The sequence below is a fragment of the Acomys minous genome, assembly GCF_964271855.1.
Source record: "Acomys minous genome assembly, chromosome: 13".
NCBI classification, from domain to species: domain Eukaryota; kingdom Metazoa; phylum Chordata; class Mammalia; order Rodentia; family Muridae; genus Acomys; species Acomys minous.
In genome coordinates this window covers 106,780,282-106,801,211 of record NC_140495.1, presented here as the reverse complement: position 1 = coordinate 106,801,211, position 20,930 = coordinate 106,780,282, and the positions used below count along the sequence as shown (strand labels likewise).

Below are 20,930 nucleotides of genomic sequence, written 5' to 3'. Positions count from 1 at the left end.
GAGGGTACCTTCTACAAGTCCAGAGATGTGCTAGTTTGATCTCAGTGGTAGCTACATGGCAGCAGGAACATGTAAATAGTCATCAAGCTATGCACAAAAGATGTGTGTGCTCTACATGTGTGGTTCTTCAACTAAAATGAAATCTGAGTCTTTCAATATAGGATCTGTGTTTGGCTACTGATCATGCTTCAGAGGAAATAGATGACCAATTTCCACTGTATCAGGCATCTTTGCCTAAACAAAGCATGTGCTTCTAGTCAGCTACAACAGTGAGTGCCCTGAAGGCAGTGCCCATGTCTGAATGGTTTTTCTCTACCTAGAGCTTGGACCAGCATCTCACTCACAGGCAGCGCTCAGTGGCTGTCAGCTGGGCAAACACAGCGGTAACAATGGCGATCAGGACAGCTAACATTTCTTTAATGCTTATGTGGATCAGGCCCCACAGTCAAGTGCTCTGCACAGTCTGGTCTGTTATAACTACCTAAATATCCTCTTAGCAAGCATGACTGCTCACCTCACATTATATAGATGGTAGAAGTGAGCCTTAAAGCTGTAAGTACCTTATGTAAGCTCACTGTCAGTGTGTGAGTGATGCAGGATTCCAACTGGTATCCCATCAAAACAGTTCTTGACTACCTGTCAAATGTCCTGTTACTACTAGTTTATGTATCTGGATCGTATTTCTACGTAATCCACCACTCTGTAAGAGTCATTCCTAGTGTCTTCTGTAATCTTGTTATTACAATGAAATTCCTTGCACAAGCTGTTCTGTGTCATGCATAAGGCTACTGTGGAGACTTAATGCTGCTGTTATTGTCCCTGGGTATTTAACCTAGGGCTAGGCAAGTGTACCACCACTGAGCTATGATCACAGCCCTCTGACTTTCATTTTTGAGGCAGGATCTAAGTTGTCCAGGGTGGCCTTGAGCTCTCAGTCCATAGCCTAGGTGGGCTTTGAAACTTTTGATCCTTGCCTTTCAGGCTTCTGGAAAGCTGGGATGACATGCCTGTGGCCATGACATAGCTCCTTTCCCTTCAGGTCTCAGTTTCAGCTGGAAGTTCTGCTTGCTATCAAGTCATAGTCACTTGCTATTCAGGTAAGGGGGCCCTCAGGTTAGACATCCTTTTCGTCTCACAGCTCTCTAGTAACAGGGTTCTCTGGAGACAACGCTCAGCAGGATTCTGGTTTTTGTTTTGTTTTAATGATTTTTATTGTTGTTGTTAGGCTTTGTTTTGGGCTTGTTTGTTTTGAGACAGGGTTTCTCTGTGTAGTCTTGGCTGTCCTGGACTCATTCTGTAGACCAGGCTGCCTCGAACTCAGAGCTCCCCCTGCCTCTGCCTCCTGTTGGGACTAAAGTGCCACTGCGGCTGCCACTTCCTGGGGTTCTGGATTATTAAGGAAGAACCAGAGCAATATAGCCCCCATCCTCCCAGATAAACAGGAGTGCCTTTACAGAGAACCCAAATGAAAACACTGCCTCCTGTGGGACAGAATCTAACCAGGTTGCAACAGGCTTCATGGGAAGAGACTGCCTTGAGGAGACACACTATGAAGAAGACACAGAAAGATGAGCAATTATGAATAAACGTCCTCAGAGTTCTTGACTCAAGTATTAGAAGAACCTGTTAGCTGACTAGTAGTGGCGCATGCCTTTAATCCAACACTTGGGAGGCACAGCAGGTGGAGCTCTGAGTACAAGTCCAGCCTGGTCTACAGAGTGAGTTTCGGGTCTCACGTCATCTATATCCTAGGTGCTGACTTGATGGCACTCCATCCTCCTGATGTCTCACAATGTAACCAGTCTCTTAGTGCTCAGCACTTAGGTGGCTGGGAAGAGTCCACTGTTAGGAAAAGTCTTCAATAAGCATTCTGAGCTAAATCCACTGCTTCCCTCAAAAGTTTGTTTTTAAAAAATTCTCATTTTGAGGTTGTGGGGTAATAGCTGTAACAGGTTATACTGCCAGTGGCTTATAGCCAGTGGCTGTTTCTGTGCATCTGGCCAGTAATCACACTTAGAAACAAACACTACTGCTGGAGATGAAACACATTTCATTAATTTGCAGGTTTTTTTTTAAACATTGGACTTGAACACTTTGTGTATTTTCTATATTTATCCTATTGTTAATGACTTACAAAATGTCCTCTGCATTGAAAGGATATTAATTCACTGCCTATCATAGTTGGCATGCTAAAGATATTAATTTTTATTAGCTTAGTCCATCGATCTTTACCCCAGTAATTTCTCCTAGCCTAAGTTTTTTTTCTTTCTTGAATAGCAGCCAAGAGCACAGACTGGTTGCGACATCTCCTTTCTCATCTTCTATGAAGAGTCCCTGGGGAATGCAGGGTCACGGTGACTCTGGAGTGTAAGGGACACTGATCGATGGCAGGTTATCAATGTAGGGCTCTGTCTTCTACATGTGGAGTTTTAGAGGATTCAAATCCATGTACCAGGATGCATATTTGCTGGGAACTTAGGCTTTATCAGTAATAAATCCTTTTGTTTAAAAAGCAGGTACAGTTAAAAACCCTTAAAGAAACCTGATGGAGCTCCTTTCCTTCCTCAGGTTAGAATCTGGCTCTTGTTAGGCACAGTGTAAAGCCCCACTCCCCCTCACTTCTTTGTCTGCCCGCAGCTGGTTCTTAGTTTTTTTTTTGCACTGACAGCATAGAGACATTTCTGGCTTGTGATCTGGCTGGGAATGTTTGCAGAGGGTGATCACCCAGCACAGACACTCCTCATGACCTTACTGGAGATGTGCTCCTTAAACATAGCCCTCCCTCCTCCACACCAGTATCAGAAGCCATTTTCAAAGAGGTTGGCTTTATCCCAGAGAGATTCACCGATGCAGATCAGGGCTGTGAATGACTACCACAGACATCACCATCTACTGAGCGCTGCATGAAGTGCCTGGTGACATTACATGTTGTCTCCCCCATCTCCCTTGCTCTTACCGTGGAGTCTCCCTAAAAGCGGCGAGGTGCTGGTTTTTTATAATTGATTAGCAGATGTGATTCTGCTTGCATCTTCCATAAATGCTCTGGCTGGTTGCATACCATTGATTACCCGGGGCTCAGTTTACAGCAACTAATTGCTCTCCTTGCTGGTGTTTTGATACAAAATTCGATAGTGAATATGATTTCAAAACTCTTGTCTTTGTGGCCCGAGTCAGAAGTGACTGGAGGCAAACCCAGTGGACTGCGTTTTCCCTTCTTAAAATAATTGCTCTCTCATCAGTCTGTAAAGAAAGTTCCCAAATTGTAGATTCTAATTGGAAAGCCTGCATTATGCATGCGATGACAAACTATGTGTGCTGAATGGCATTTTTTCCATCCCTTTCTTAAGGGATTAATTCCATGCCAGACTGTGAACAATGGCTGAAATAGAGTAGAAGAGACCAACAGCTTCGCCACTCAACTGCTGCCTTTAGACCAGGAGCTAGGGCCTGTGTGTTTGTTTTTAATCACCTATCATTTGTGGCAGCCTCGCTGGAAGACATGGGGACACAACACACTGCTGCTGTAAGAGCATCCTCATTTGAGGAAAACAACCAACCACAGCAAGACCAGCTACCAGCTACGATTAGCAAAGTAATAACTTACAGAATTCACTTACAAACTTTCAGTCAAAGACATCCATAACCTCAAAAATGCACACATAATATTCTTAAAGAAACTGTATGTTCCTCAGAAATGGCTCTTTCATTTAACAATTCAAAACTTATTTACCAAACGCTAAGCACCATTAGGTAAACTTTTGAACCTACTTATGCTTATGTTCACTCCTTGTGAACGTTAGTGCCTGGCTTCCTGGGGTTCTTATAGCTCTAACAGTTTATAGTCCTCTGCACATGCACTGGAGGGCTTGCTATGGCTGTATACTACTTGGCCATTCTCTTTGAAAACTGCTTGCAGCCCCATTTAAAAGTAGGCGTGGAGTCCCTGGGCCCAGTCTGTCCCATAGACCTGGCTGCACCCTAGAAAGCAGATCCATGCTGGGTCTCAACACTGGAGGATGTAGTAAGCGTCTAGCTTAATTGGCTCTGCTCACTTAGATGAGATAACAAGGAGGCAGATGTTCCAGGGTGGCCTTCTCTCATCACAGACATGGGGAAGGAAGGAGCCATGGGTGTGAGAAGCAGAGCCTGTGCAGTCGGGCTGCTCCTGACACATCCCCGTGTTTGGGTTCCGTCCCATGTCTGCCATCAGTCTCTGCCTGACGGATTGGGAGAAACTGCCCAATAATGATGAAGCCACCTTTACGGCTTAGGTCCCCTCTACTTGGCTTCCTTCACTTGGAACCAACTAGTCCTAAGCTAACTAGTCTTAGCAGATCAGACTGGAGCAAAGGTGTGTGATAACAAGTAGATGCTAAGTGCGGCAGCAGGACTCCAGAGACAACAAACAGGAAACACCAAAGAAGACGGGAGGAAATTTCCCTTTGCATGATGGTCTTCCTGCTGCAGAGAGACAGCTTCCTTAGAGATCTAGAGTGGCAGGACTGAAGTGTGAGGTGACAAGGTAAAGGGGTAGAGATAGGGTCAATGTGGGGGGCTCTGAAGGGGCCGACTGGGCTATGCACCAAGCACACTAAAAAATCAACCAGCAGGGCAGGGGTGCTGGGGAGCTTTACCATAGTGACAAGGAGGACACAGTGCAGGGCCAAGGGTCCAAGGGCCAGGAAAGTGCTGAGGGCTAGACAGATGCTGGAACAGAGGATCTGGGGAAAGAGCAGATGCTGCGATCAAGTGGGGACTTAAGGGGCTTTCACCTCATTGAAGAATCCAGGTCTCACTATTCCAGTGCAAAGCAAAAGACACAACACAATGGTGAGGGCACCATTCTCATCCCTGTGGTCAACAGAGGGCAGCCAGCCAGCAGCTGCCCGATGACAACACAGAACTCCGAGCGACAGCTCTGCTGGTGAAAAGCAGGAATTTCCCCACAGATGAAAGGGACTCTTGGTGTTGGCTGCCACAGCACTTGATGGTCACTTGTTCTCAGGCTGGGGGCACGGCCCAGCTGGGCAGAGCGGCCAGAGGACTGCAAACTCTACAAAGAGATTCTCAGCGGAGGCAAGAGAGACTACATGGCTGCTCTGAAGATCTCAGAAATGAGCACCCTGAAGGAGCTGTGCGTCCCAGTGGGCTGGAGCCTTCCAGGACAGAGGGAACTCTAGTCCTCTAACATCAGGAGGGAACCCCAGGGCCTCACCTCAAGAAATGGTATCTGGGCAAGTACGCTAGTCAGAACACAACATGGTCTCCACGTACTGTGGGATACTGCTTAACCTCTCAAAGCTAGGAGGTCACGCCTGTCAGCTTTCCATCACCGTGACAATATTTGAGATAACAAATTTTAAATAGAGTAAGGTTTATCTTGCTACCCAGGTTTGTTTGGTTTTTAGGTAGGGTCTCACCTGGAACTCTATGTAGACCAGGCTGGCCTCTGCCTCTCAAGTGTTAAGATTAAAGGTGTGCACCACCACACCTAGCCATAGCAGGTTCTGACGCTTAAGTACCCAGCTGTCAGCCCATTGCTTATGGGTCTGTGGTGAGATGGTGTCAGTGAAAGAAACTACCCTGGTGGCCAACAAGGTGAGCAGGGGAGGGCCAGGGTTTCAGCATTCCTCCTAAGGCATTTTGCAGATGACCAGATTCTTTTCTACTACACCTCACTTCTAAAAGGTTCCTCTGTCTCTGAAAAACATCATAGGCTGGGCACCATGCCTTGTGCTGGCCTTGGAGGGCATTGCCTACTCAGACTACAGAGGACATAGAAGATGAGTTCTCCAGGAAACAGACACAGAGGCCCTGGCCAGGGCTAACTCTTGCTGGGCTCTTGGTGGTCTGCTCTCTGTGGTTTCTGCTTATGCACTGGTGGCTCAAGAGGAAATAAATAAATAAATGAATAACTAAATCAGGACGAATGTCAATAGAAGAGGGGTTGCGTCTCTAATTCTAACTTCATTTGGCACAGCATGATCCAGGAAACTCTTAAGTGGAGAGCAGGCCAATGGGGTGCAACTGTGCACAGCTAGACAAGGCAAAGCCTTCCAAAGCTTTGAGACAAGACAGGACTAGACATCTTTAACGGCTAACAAGGACCGTGGCTCTCCTGCCTGGAGATAGTAAGCTCTAAGTTCAAGGTCGGGCTGTAATGGAAGAGCAGACTCTGAACTACCAGGGACTCTATCGTCAGTCAGAGCAGAGTGTGCGATGAGCAGTGAGTGATTAAGCATTGCTGGGCTCACATCTGCACAGAGCACAACCATTCACACTGCCTGTGCATTCATTGCCACATGTAGGGAAAATGACAATTTGTAATCTGCACACTTCCTTCTCAACACAAGCTCTTTGTCTATGTCATTTGTTAATTTTCTGGCATGGTCTAACAGTGCTCCACCTACCTTTAGATTATTCATTCACTTGGCAAATCTTTATTTTTTACTTAACAAGTAAGTTTTGGCCCAGTTTTAGGATCTAGATTTCATACTAAACAGTCATTTTTTTAAGGAAAAATTTTCCATTTTATGTGTTTGATATGAATATAAGAAAACTATGTCTAGGCTGACATCCTTCAGAAGGAAAGCTCTTTTTTGGTTTGTTTGTTTGTTTGTTTGTTTGTTTTGTATTTTGAAGGTAACTTTTTTGTAATATAGACCTTTCCTTAAGCAAGAAGATGGCATCTGACGTATGGGGTCTGGTTGCCTGCCTCACAGTGGCTAACAAGGCGCAGTCACGCTGCTGCAGATCTTCTGGGCACAGACACATGGAGCAGATAGCAGCTTTTACAGATTGTGCCTGGGGTTTAAACTTGGCATCACCCAGTCTCCTCTCTGCAGCAAGGCGGGCATGTGCCGTAGTGCCAGTAGCTTCCTTATAGTGTGGACAAACACTCAATGAGAGGGGCTCCCAGCAGGCACAGATAAGGATCAGCTAGAGGCTGAGCACAGGGTGTGACTCCTCAGACATTCAGCCAAGTCACCTAGAGCTTCATTGCTGGAGAGAGTATTAGATGCCACTGTGACTTTAAAGGCCAGAGTCAGCGTCTTCTAAGAGCTAAAGGCAATATGCATTTGTGTGATCTGCCTCCCTCCCCTGGATTCTATGAAAATATTGGAGGGTAAAGACACACAGAGACAGACTTGACAAAAAGCTCAGGACTTACTGATTAAGTGTTAGAGATATGACTTGTGCAGCCTTTAATACATCTGACGCCTAAAAGGTAAAATGGTCCCACCATGGGAGGAAACAGATTCACCCGGGCCCACCCGCCTGCATAACACCACCCAAAGGATGCTCCTGGCAGAAGGAGCCACTAGTCCCCACTACCTTATCAACGGGCTTATACTTTGGGAGATGTACAGAGCAGGACTACAGAGGATGGAGGAAAGAGAGAGGATCAATTGCACTCCTCACAAAACCCCACTATTCCCTCCTTCCCACCCTGCCCCTCCCTCCCTTTTGGGGAGTGCTGGGGACTGAACTAGGGCCTTACACATGCTATGCAACCCACTCACTGCTGTTTCATCTCTTACTTTACTCTTTTGCTCCTCCTCTGACTGCATGCTAATGTGTGCTCACACGCACACACCTACACAAAGCACCAGGTAACAGAACCAAACAGAAACTTAATAAGCTCCACGGCTCCATTCTACTCCCGTGGGTCAAGCGTTCACAGGAGTGTGTGTGTGTGTGTGTGTGTGTGTGTGTGTGTGTGTGTGTGTGTGTGTGTGTGTTGGGGGGGAGAACTCACAATTTAGCTATAGGCAGATCTTTGTATTCTCTCACCCTGGTGAGGGAGAGAGAATGGAAAGGCAAAACAAGGTAGGAAGGCTTGACTCAGTATTCCAGGCAAGAGAACATCCCAGCGGAGATGAAATGTAAGGCAAAACTCCTCCTGTTCAGTCATGTCTTTTCTCTATTTTTGCCCTTAGCAAATCTCTTTTCTGGTCTCTCTTAACACAGCCAGTATTAGTTTCCTATGTCTCCTTCTCTTTCTTATCAGCTTGACCTCTTCACCTGAGTCAGATCTGGGTCCCCACCTCTGCCCCGGCTGTGAATCATCCTCTTTTCCCCACAGGCACAATCTACAAAGCCCTGGGCACTTGCTGAGTGACTTTAAAGTGATCAGGCCCCAATCTCTCACCACCACCACCTATGGCGGCTGCACCTTCCTGCCCTCATCCCCTGCAGTCAGAACCGATTCTCCTAGGCCCTATGTAATCAAAGTCTGGCCAGTAGATCTCTCATAGCTACTTGTCTTAACATTTCCTCCCCACATACCCACTTCTGAACTTCTTTTGTGAAGTCCACATGAAAACCACCCTTCGAAACACAAGATCAAAGCAGCAAGTCACGAGCACTATACAGTGTAAGGTCTGAAAGGAAAGGCAGCGTGTTCTGTTCCAAGGCTGGGCTGTGATAACTCATGGCTCCCCATGTGGCGCATGACTTACCATTAAAATAAAGACATTAATGAGAACAATAATAGCAACATCTTCTCCACAGCACACAAAGGTGAAAATCCGAACGAACTCTAAGTTCTTATAAACAAAAGATAATTAATCAATTTAATATGTTACTGTGCGATTAATCTTTTGAAGAATGCCAAGAAGCCAGAAAATAAGCAACATTTTGTGTGATTTCTTTTTTGTAATGGCTAGAGGGAAAATGGCTAATTAAGTTTTTCAAAAGGACTCTTTTGATCACTGGCCACTCAGTACATTTTCTTGATCCAGGTCTTCAAAGCTAGGAGCACAAGTTTTAATTCAGACATTTTGGGATGAACATTCACAACTTTAACTTTCCTGACTACTCAATAGCCATAATTAAACCAAACTGGTGCGGGTAACAGGACCAAAGGCTAAGTGAACAGTTGCCTTTCCCCCTCTAACTCGCCTACAATGATCTGCCCAGGGCTGAGCCAGGGCAAAGGCTGGCAAGGGAGGGGTCCGGTCCTCCTCACTGCTGCAGAAGATGAGGAAAGAAAGCAATCTCCAACTCCTGCCCCCTCACTCCTCCCACATTTGCCTGGGGGAGGGATTCTAAGACAAGAGGAAAACACTCCCTCTTTGGAATGTATTCTGCAAGTGCTGCCTTTTTAGAAATAACCCTTCCAGGTGTGGGCATGAATATTCACCAGCATGTACTGGGCACAGGGGCCAGTTTCCATGCCATGGACACTAATCCTTCAAAATGTATTCCAGGCAAGCCACTAGGGTAAACTCCCATACAGGAAGCAGGCTTTTCAGTGATGGATATTGGAAGGCTGAAGGAAGAAAATCTCAGTGAAGGAGGCAGATGAATAAATCTCTCCTCTGGAGGCTCTGCAGCAGCAAGACCCTGCCACGCTGACTGGTGCTGCAGGAGGCGTCACTGGAATAGTACACTCTGGGAATTAAATGCTGTCTCTTTCATTTAGTGGCCTCACCCTTCCTTATCAAGAAGAGCAAACATTTATCTCCCCTCTGCCCTACCATCCTCCTGCTAGATCCTGCTAGGGCTAACAGGACGCAGAGGGACTTGCTGAGCACACCATCCTGCACCTGCACCTTCAGAATGCATAGCAGACCTGACGCCCAAGAAGGATCTGGGTCCAGAGATGAGATCTCACCTTTTTTGGGATCCTCCCTCTTTGGCGCTGAGCCCCCAAGAGCCAATACTGAAATTCATGGTGAAAGACCCAAGAGACTCTAGCTAAAGCACCCTGAGTGAGTCATACACAAGACTGACCCTAGAGTCTATGCCAGGGGCATCCTGAGTCAACGTCCAAAGAGCTAGTGGCAGCTCTAATGGCCTGGGCATATCAGGATATGGAGCTCCTGCCATCAAGGTAGAAGCAGGAGTCATCTCCTCAGCTCAAATGGACCAAAAAGGGCTCTCCTGTCTCAGCTGAAGCTTCCGAGGGACACAACACTGCTCAATGTGACAACAGTGGTGTCTAGCCTTGCTAGATGGGGGGGCAAGACACCCAACTTTGCCTATCTTTCTCTGTGCACAGCCTCATTTAATCTGATGGGGGGGATGGATTTTAATTTAGAATATTTTGTGCTTTATTTTTAAATTGATTTTTCTTTTTAACACAGAATGATAGATGACACAACACGTCCTCCGGTACTCTTCTAAAATATCCACAAGATAAATATAGTTGGAAGAAACAAAAGGAAACCAATATTTTAAAAACTATTCTTTAAAAAAAAGTATTCTTGAGAAGTGAAACCTCTTTTACACATATTGTCTTCAGGACCCTGTTTCTAAAAGAGAAGAGAGCAGAGCTGGGGGTGGGGGTTGGAAGAAATGATCTGCTAGCATGTGTAGGGCCCTGAGCTCCACCTCACAGCAGAGTGGAAGCTTCCTACGGCAGCACTTCCATGGGACCCTCTCCTTGTAGTAGCCCAAAGGTTCATTCCCCACAAAACACAGTAGGAAAAGCCACTGGGTCATGTCATGGGTTTTGTTCTCAAACCAGATGTTGATTTTCAATATTGCTTCTAATAGTTGTTTGCAAATATTACTTTATCTTTTTGGAGCTGTGAAAGGCATATGACTCCGCTGGCGCTGCTTTTCCTGTGTAGGCCAGGGATGCTGGTGAGGAAAGTGTCTGCCTAGACTATGCAGACACTTGTATAGTAACTTCGTCTTGTAAAGAAAGTTTGCTGGAAATGGCCCAGAGAGGAGGTGCCCAGGACATCGTACTGCTTGTCTCTTCACAGGAAACCTGGCCACGCTCAGGAACTGCAGCCCATCTCACTGACTAGTACAGAGCCAAGGAATAAAGGCTCAGTGTAAAAAGGGTTGAGCCTAACCTAAAAGTGTCTAAAATCTCGTTCACTGATTGTTTCAAAATATATTTTTTATATGGCAAAATCCACACAGAGTTGAGACTCTGCTTTAGTCACAATTCTATCTTTGTTACTGTGACAACTGCACTGACAACTCTTGGCTTGCCTTTCACTCCAAATTTCTGGTATTTCTTCCCTATAGTTACAGAGTTAGAAAGACAGGGAAGAAGAGGGAGAAGGAGGGAGGGAAGGAGGGAGGAAGGAAGGGAGGTGGGAGGAAGAGAGAGATTTAATTAAAATAAGCCATTCCCAAGTCCTCCTTACTCCCTGAACTGATTGTAAGTGCCCAAGATGAACATTTCAGGTTAAACACACACACAAAGGAGAGTCAATTGCCTACCACCCTCCAAATCCCACTGAGATGGAAGGTTAAGGCAGGTGAATAAGTTACAGAGAAACTTCAAGTCCACAATGCATGTGACAGCAGCTTCAGGAAGATGACCCCACAGACCACACCCTATGAGCTAAGCAGAGAGTGTGCAGTTGCTTGTTGGTGCCCAGGAAAGAGGGGTTTGCATGGATCTCACCCCTACCATCTCTCTAGCACTGCCTCTTTTTTGATTATAAAACTCAATTTGCAAAATAGCTGGCCAGAGTAGTTCAGGTCCAAAGATCAACAAGACCTTACAGTATTGGGCGTTTTAACTGAACTACTCAATTTGACATCTGTCATGAAGCCAACTTCAATGTGCCTGAGTCTTGAACATGATAGCCCTAAACAGAACCAACCCATCTCCACAAAGTCTCCACCTGCTTCTGAGTCTCACATGGATGACTAAGATGTCACTGCAGTGACCTAATCATGACACAGCTGCTTTTCTGTCTTTCTTCTTAGGAAGCTCATTACTGGTGAAATTATTTACATGGCTACCACTAATTATCTATAAACAATGTTTTATCTGTTTCTTAACAAGGTAACAATGGACTTTGCAATAAATAGTATTTGGTTGTATTTGCCCTCCTATTTCTTGTAACCTCTCAGAAATGAACCCAGAATCACACAGTATCAGATAGATGCCTGACAAGGGTTTGCAGCAGACCTCAGTGGTCTCTCAGATGGTCTGTGCTTAAGGGACTTGGGAACAAGCTCTTTCATGCAGGCTCCAGTGACCCTTCCAAGGGCTGGGATGGAGCGGGTAAGCAGTGCCCCCATGGGCTCAAGGACTTGAGCTCGGGGTCGCTAGCTGGCAGTGATGCTGGGTGTGACCTCTCAGCTTCCTGTTTCTACCATGCCTCTCCCGACTGGAAACATGCCCATAAAAATTCTTCCTTTTGTAGGTTGCCTTGGTTATGGCACTCCATCACAGCAACAGAAAAGTAGATACTACAAAGGCCTTGAGCTAAGTATATGCCAAGGAAAAGTCTTGGCAAAGAGAAGCAAAGAAATGCTCTTTACTAATAGAATGTTTGGCTGAAAACCCTCAAGGAAAACCCTCAAGACACAGACCACAGCATGGCCTCGGTCCTGTGATCCTTCTGCAGCCACCAAGTTTATTACTAATTCTTGCCACCAACACTTAAGGAAGACATGCCCAATGGAGTCTTGAACTAGAGAAATGGGTGGCTATGAGAGAATGCTGCCCCAATGGCCTCGCTGCTCCTGAGCCATGTCACCTCCCAGCTGCCCTTAAAAACACTTTGCTACCTCCAAGGTGAGGGCAGCATGGCTCTTCTTCCCTTTACCACTCTGTTGTGAGGACAGAGAGAAAAAGAGGGGCAGGAAAAGAAGGAAGAAGGAGGGAAGGCAGAGCCCTGGCCTCTGTAATGAAGTTCAGAGTCACAGTAGTGGTTCTACTGAGGCCACAAGCTCTTAGTCTCCTCAACCTCCCCCTTGGAAACGAGCCGAAGGGCCCGACCATAACCATCCTTTATTGAGGACTGAAGATGGGTGTGGGATCAGCACTCAGAAATGCCAGGAAGAAAACCAGAAGGATTCTGAGGTGCAACTCTAGTGTGTCTCCATGGCTGTACAAGTCATTTCCAAATACCCAAAACCAGAAACAGGCTGCAACCTTAAACAATGTACCACTTATCAGCCAGGAAGTTACAGAACAGACTAGAGGTAGTTTGTCAGTCAGTGTCCAGACCTTCCTTGAAAGGAAAGTCTCGTATTTACTGTTTTATTCCAGGTAAGTAGACATGATTTGCTTTGCAGACAAGGTGTTGCTATGTAACCCTGACTAGCCTGGAACTCACCATGTAGCTCAGGTTTGCAGCAATCCTCCTGCCTCTGCCTCCTTAGTGCTGGGATTACAGGTGTGGGCGTGGTTTTTAAAACTTCAAGCTGGGCGTGGTGGTGCATGCCTTTAATCCCAGCACTTGGGGGGCAGAGGCAGGCGGATCGCTGTGAGTTTGAGGCCAGCCTGGTCTACAAAGTGAGTCTAGGACAGCCAAGGCTAACACAGAGAGACACTGTCTCAAAAAAAAACCAAAACAAAAAACAAAAAAACTTCATATTTAAACACTGAAAATTGTATTTCTTTACTATTATTTTGCTATGAGGTTCTGGATTTGAACCTGGAGACCTGTGCATGACGCCCAGCCTCTGTTCTCCTTTGATCAAAAGTAAGTCAGTTGGGATCTTGCCTGCCTCCCAAACTTTATTATGTGCATGATTTGTCACTGTGCTGGCAAAATACAGGGACCAGTTACAGAAAACCTGATTAAATATTTGTAACAGAAACATAGTTTTTCTTAAGAAGTAAATTCCATGAATAAGAAATCAAATGTATATAATCAGAAATGCTTCTCATTCTGGATCAGAACAGTACAGTAAGCAGACAGCTTTTTTAATTTACAGAACATTTTTGAAGCTGAGACTAATATAAAGCAAAATTATTACAGGACTGTTTAGATGCATCCAGAAGTTGTGGCCTCAAAGGACACCTTTTAAAAATAAATGTAGCTGGGCATGGTGTCCTATGCCTATAGTCCTAGCACTTTAGAGGCAGAGGCAAGAAGATGGAGAGTTTGGGCCAGCCTGGGCTATCCAGTGAGAAGTGAGTAAATAAAAACAAGCTCAAGGCTGGGAGTGTAGCTCAGTGGCAGGGTGCTTACTTAGCAAGTTCAAGGTTCTGAGTTTAATCCTCAGCTTCACTGTTTCATTTTAAGTGGGCACGCTACATCTCAATAAAGCCACTTTTAAACACTAGACAGCAACACAGCACACAGGATATGGAGGTTTGCAGAAATCCCAAAGCATGCTGAGTCCAGCACAAGACAGGATTTATGGCTGCCAGTTTCTTAACCAGCATTGCTAGGGTTAATCTATGGCCTGGGCCACCTAATAATCAAGCACTGGGGCATCATCCCAGGGCAGGGGATACACGGCTCTTCCTTATGAGACCAGCAGGCTTGCCTGGGAGTCTCGAGATCATTTTGTTTTCTCTCTTTGCCCTTTTCCTTATTCCTGCCTAAACACACAGACTTATAATTAAAGCTTAAACAGTTGTCTTATTTCTTTGGGACAAAAATACAAGTGGAAAAGAAAAAAAAATCTTGACTAGTTCATTGAATTATAGGACCTTACCCTTGCATATTAAAAAAAATGATACAAACAGAATCAAAATGTAACAAAAACAAGTTGAAAAAGAATTTAATAAGTCTTTGTTATTTGAAGCCAACAAAACTACAATATAAGCGACCTTGGAGTAAGTGAGTGCTAGCAACTAATATAAATGCTAAGTCTTAGTTGCACATTAAACTGAGTTTCTATAATTTACAGCCTTAAAAAACAAAGATAGGCTGACCCAAAGGTCAAGTGTCTTCTCTCTCTTTGTCTTTAGAGCTGGAGAGATTTGAGCAGTGCAAGAAACTGGCGACTGCAGAGTGAGTCCCAGCACCAGCTCCCTCATCCTGTTCACAGTGGCGAGAACAAGGAGCCCATCAGGAGCTTGGAGTCTTCACCTTCCAGATGATAGTGAGCACAGCTTGCACTGAGGAACTACTGGAGGGAGAAGGGGAGGATGGCTCAGCAGTAAAGAGCATCGGCTGCCCTTCCAGAGGACCTAAATGGTGGCTCACAGCAGCTATAACTCAAGTTCCAGGGCATCCAACACCCTCTTCTGGGCTCTGCAGGCACTAGGCACACATGGCACACAGATATGTATTCAGGCAAAACACCCCCACACACTGAATATAAAGAACTACTGAGAGGCACAGCAAGCAAGAGAAATACCAGCCAGTCCTGAACAATCAACTGAAGAACCCAAGGACATCCTGAAGTGGTGCTGGGTTACAGGAAAATAATCATCACAAAAGAGCAGCATTGTCACCGCAGAGGGTCATGGCTTCAGAAGGGAGAAAGACAATCCATTAGGACTCAAGGGCAGCAAGGAAAGAAGATCCCAGGCGAAGGAAGAGCACAGCGTGCATTTCTCTAGTAACTGATCCCTCTTATATTGAATCTGATACATCACTGAAAGAGGCAGCATAGCAGAAAAAAGGACTCCTCAGCAGGAGCGAAGCCCCAAGTGTCCTTGGGGGCAGATGAAAGGAGTTCTGGGGCACCAGCCAGCCTTCCTAGCCTCTGCTATCCACCAGAAGGATGCGGAATGCAGGTAGACAGAGGGGCCGGGCAAGAGAGCAGATGCAGGACTCAGTCTTGGCCTCGGTGGCTCATTTCTTACCTATTTATGAGAATGCTTTTGGCAAGTGTCTCTTGGCTGTGCTTTCACAAGGGGTTAAGCTTAAAACACACAAACAGAACAGCAGGGGCAGGGGACTTGTGAGTGCACACCATACTGAGAGCTACTAAAAGACACCAGAACATTAAAAAGGTGAAAAATCCAACCTCCCAGAGGGGGAATAACATTTGTGATTAAAGGTATCTCAGAAATGTGAAGGCTTCCAAAGGCAGACGACCTGCTGGATAGCCTTTAAGGTGGAGCTTAAGAAGCTCGGGCTCTTCACGACTCTCAAACCAGCTCTAGTCAGGCAACACTCAAAAGGTATGGAAGCAGTCTCATCTACTCTCTCTGGAGACTTCCATCCATTTTGTAAGAGCTCTTCTTTCGGCCCTCCCGAAAGCAGCCACATTTCTAGGAGGCTGTGCCTACTCGGGGCAGCAGTGCCACCAGGCAGACCAGGACACGGTGGGCTTCCCAAAGCCTGTGCTCATTCAACCCTCAGTCCTCTGAAGGGTGCTTCAGAGGGATTGCAACCAACAATTCTAGACAATTCACAAAGCATGTGCCTGTGCATGAAATATTAGGTCAAATGGGGCTAAATCTCCTGTAAAGATGTCTTCGTGATGGGCTAATCTTTGACAACGGGAAGACTCTTCACTTGATCTAGCTGGCATCCATGTGATGACTGTATGCCAAGGTCCCCAGTGACTCAGGAGAGATACAGCTGACATGTGAAGTAAATCACACACACACTGAGGGGGGGGGGAGTACGGATTTAACCTTTCTTGCATTTCCAAAGAACATCTGAATCCTAGCACCCCTCCTCTATTTTTCACGTGCCACTCAGTTGCCATAGCAACTCACTTCATCCTGAAATGTTTTCTACTATGGAGGATGACTAGGCTCTATTTACTGTGCCCCCACACTATCTGCTGCCAGGCTCCAGGATTCCTGGCCTTTGCACGTTCAGACTCTAGCATCTGCTGGGAGCCACAGATAAAACTCTTTACTCTATGATTTTTCTGGAAATCAGAGTGCTGAGGTCTGTGGGTGATGAGGAGATGTCAGTATGATGCAGATGGGCTCAGAGGGAAACAACACTTAGTAAATAAATCACAGACCAGCAAGACAAGGAAGAATTTCTCACTTCTGGGCTGTGACAGACAATGTTGAGCATGACTGATATGAAGCAAATTTTGTAAAATATCTTTCCAATTTCAACTAGAATTATAGGCAATCTTAATCCAAAGCAGAGGAGTCATATATTAAGATGCTTGCTGTATTCTTCAGGCTATAAAAAGGAAATTTCCAGCTCTCGAGGTTGCAAAGAAGGCTGTCTTAATGTAAATAGATGTGCTGCGGCCCCAGTGGCACTCAGACAGGATGAAATGGAAGCAGACGGCAGGCGGCCTCCCCTGTGCTGATGCGGTGCCTGCCTCCAGAGCACCTTCTCGCTCATCTGCCAAGCCAGGTCTTTAGCAGTTTTCTCACATACACTTAGATCAGCCACACTGAGCAAATATGATGTCCAATTTAGTTGATAGATAGAGCTCCTTTTAGCTGCACTAACACACGATGTCATCGGGGCAGTCGATGAGTGCTTACCGGGTGCTCTCTGCACACTGTACCTTACTAGACACTTGGAATCTGCTAGAGAGACCAAGTCCTTCACAATATTAAAAAAATCACTATCTTCAATTTGATATTTTCTGTGATACTCCATGAAATGATGGGCTCACACACAGAAAATATTTGAGTAATTATAAACTATTATTTGAACCATAAACTTCAATTCCTCTCCCCACCCTTATTGCATAAACCTTTCTTTTTTTGTGCTTTTCCCTTAGGACAGAAGAGGATGAGGAACACTTTGGCAGGGTGGTAAGCAGCAAAAAGAAGGAAAAATAGCAGTCAAAGGAGATTCTTGGTACTCACTGCCTGAATAGGTAACCTACAGCTGGCAGAGCTGTTCAATAATGAAAGGGCAGTTGAACCAGCGTGGACCTAACTGTTAGAGAAAAAGAAAGGCAGGGTCAAAGAAAAAGCCCATAGCCACATGTGTGAGCCTTTTTCTTTCTATATTTCCTTTCCCCTTCGCTGTTACTTTTCACCTATGTGTAATAACTGGAGGACACAAACTGATTTGTGTTTCAGTCATTCTGTGCCAGATTATCCTGCACAGGGAGCAAACCCATGGGTAGCTTTTTCCCCCTATTGAAAAATAAAAAGAGCCTCATCATAGACTAAAGAGATGATGAATACCCATCAAGAATAACCCCGGGCTAGCCCACTAAGTCTTAACCTTACTGCAAATGTCTCCATGTATATGTCCTAATTGAGGACTCAAAGTGTTCTTGTGTCATTAACTCCTTAATCTGGGCTTATTTAGCTCCGTCTTTTGGCACTGGACCTCCTTGGGCAGCCTATTCACTTACAATTAAGTTTGTTATTTAAAGCATCATAAGCATTTTACGTACACTATTGCATGTATCAATTACAAAACTGTTCTTTCCAAGCTAATGTAAAAATTGTTAATTTAGTTGATTATCTTACAATTAGGGTTTCAGTAAAGCCTGTCATCTATTAGCTGGAATGGCAGGGGGGTGTTCAGTTAGCTCACCGTATAACACACTTGATTTCCCTTCCCAGACCTGAGGACACTTAACAGGATGTCTCCATCAGCAAGTAGAAAGATAATCAGTCTTAAACTAAGGTGACAGAGGGACTATAAACTAACACACAACAGATTTAGTTAGTTATTATGACTTGAGACTGCTCTTTTTATGTGGCCAGGCCTCTGAAGATTTCCTGTTATTTAAATTTTAATGCTTTTAAAATGGCATGGAAATTATATAATTACTACTCAATTACCTACTTCTAGGGCACATTCCAGGTAACTTCTTGGTCTCCCTAAAAGTGAGTAAATTCTGCAGTGCCTGAAAGCCTAGCAACAAGGACCAGCTGCTTTGTTTGCAGTCAGGATGCCTTGGGGGCATGTCCTGCTAACAGTCCTCGCTGGAAGCTGAAGCTTGGAAACAGGGCAGAGAAGGCACCTCCAGGGCCTTGTTGCTGGGGCTCCAATCTCTTTCTCCTCTCCCATAGTGGCGTTCATGAAGCGGGTGATGGGCGTGCCACAGGAAGGAGGCAGTCTGGGCACTGGTGCTGTGTAGTGCGCAGCAGAGACAGCAACAAATCCCCTCTTGGCTGTCACCCACAAATCTCCCAGGCCCTGCCTCCTGCTCTCTCTTCCCTCTCCTGTCCTTGGCACCTTGTCTAAGGTACTTCCCTCCCTTGGATCTCCAGCTCTGCTCATGTGTCCCCCATCTCAGTGGGCCTTCTCTGACCACCCAGTCTGAAATGGACCTCCCTCCCTGCAGTCTTCATTTCCTCCTCTTCCTCCCGTCATCCTGTTTTCCTTGTAGCACTTCCAAGAACGTAGCACACTGCACGTATGCTTGTTTCCCTCTTGTATCTGCCCTGACTGCAAGCTACAGGAGCATGCTAGTGCTTAGCTTGTTTGCTCAATGCTGTATCCTCAGCATCTACCACAGTATTTGATGCACAGAAAAAGCCAAGTGTTTGCTGAATAACAAAGAAAATGAAGGCACTGGGAGGTCAGAAAGCATCTTTCCAGCTCCCCTCCCCAGGAGAGAACAGGGTTCTTATCCATGCCGGACATACTAACAGGACTGGGTTCTGCTGACCCTGGAGCCCAAGCACTCTCTCTGATGGGAAACCTGGCTCTGCTGGTCTGCCCAGGAACATGGCAAGCTCTCAGGAAACAATGAAAGATCTCATCCACAGCACACTATATACCACATGAGGAATTAAGAACATCAGTGAATGAGACCTTTGCCTGATAATCACCAACTGTAAAGAAATCTCTGTTTTCAGAGCCTATATGACAGGGAACATGGGTTTCCAGGTTTCCAGCTCTGCAAGCACTTCTCTGCAGAGAATGGGCCTCATCCCTGGAACACTCGCCTTGTAGGTGTGGATTCCGAATCACTGGGTGGCGACAGATACAGTGTCGAGGAAAGCAACTTGTTCATCATGAGCAATAGAAGCTGTGGGTCAAGTGCTGGTGACTAATCAACCCGTTGCTGGTCAATTACCCATCCCCAGTAAAAGGTGCCACTGATCTAGTTTTCCATCAATAAATGTCTATCTGGGAGCATCGTCTGCTGTACTGCAGCCTGCCAGATACCAGTATTGTCCACGGGCATCAGTGGCCAGGAAACCTCCCTCCCTTTCCTCTTAATAATGTCACAGAAGAGGCAAATGCAGTTCCTGACAACATAATGTCAGCTTCACCGAGACGTGTCTCTCTGAATGCCTGGCTAGTTATACAGCGCTCCGGCTGAATGGATTTTGTTACTCAAGAAACAATAGCAGGGCTTCAGGAAGTTCGAGGCACCACACTGTGCTGAGATGCACAATTCTGCCTCTGTTATGTGTCTGCTCACCAGCTCCCATCTGAGTCAGGAAAGAGAGACTGTCTGGAGGAATCATTTTCACCCCACACTTAGATAAACCAGGCGTGCCCCTTCTGTCTGCCTGGAACCCAGTAACACACACTCTTCTTGAGACAGTCAAAATTCAAGTCTGTGGCAGAGCCGGAGGCCAGGGTGGCTGTGCCCTGGGACAAGCCGTGGTTTGTTGAGCTATCACCCTGGCAACCTCCTCAGGCATCTGCAGGATCTAAAATTGTACATTTCTTCTTAAACCTGCTGTAATCCCCTTCTGCCCTCAAAGACTAGCTCAGGGGACACTCAACCTGGCACAAGAAAGACTTATTCTGAGCTGTCTCAGGCCTCATGCAGCAAATGAGACGGGGGGGGGGGGGGAACAAGTAAACAACTAACACAGATGACAAGAGTTCTACATCCGGTATAGGTGCTTGATGGAGGTGAGCTAGTTGGCTTTGGCAAGATGATACAAACCAGAGTAGAGGAAATCTTAATCGAGAAAAATGTCTCCATAGGACTGGCCTGTGGATATGCCTTTCAGGCATTTCTTTCTTTTTGGTTAATTAATTAACTTTACATCCCAATCGTGGCCCCCTCCCTCCTATCCTCTCGGTCCCACCCTCCCTCCATCTTCCCCTGCCGCTCAGAAAAAAGGGTCCCTCCGACCTATCCTTCCCAGCACGTCAATTCACATCAGGACTGAGCGCATCCTTTTCCACGGTGGCCTGGCAAGGCAGGCCTGCCAGGGGGAAGTGATTGAAAAGCATGCAACAGTTCCAGCTCCCCTCACTAGGGGACCCACATGAAGACCAAGCTGCCCACCGGGTACATATATGCAGGGGGCCTAGCTCCAGTCTATATATGATCCTTGGTTGGTGCTTCAGTCTCTGCAAGTGAGGCATTTTCTTAATTACTGACTGGTGTGGGAGAAGCCACTAAGGGCCCACCCCACTGTGGGCAGTGCCACCCTTGGGCAAGTGAGAGTT

General features: G+C 46.0%; 1 protein-coding gene across 1 annotated transcript in view; it reads right to left on the bottom strand.

Annotated features, from left to right (window-relative positions):
• Positions 1 to 20,930, bottom strand: part of BTBD9 (BTB domain containing 9) — a 357,812-nt gene that overhangs the window by 66,804 nt on the left and 270,078 nt on the right. The gene's annotated exons all lie outside the window — the stretch shown is intronic.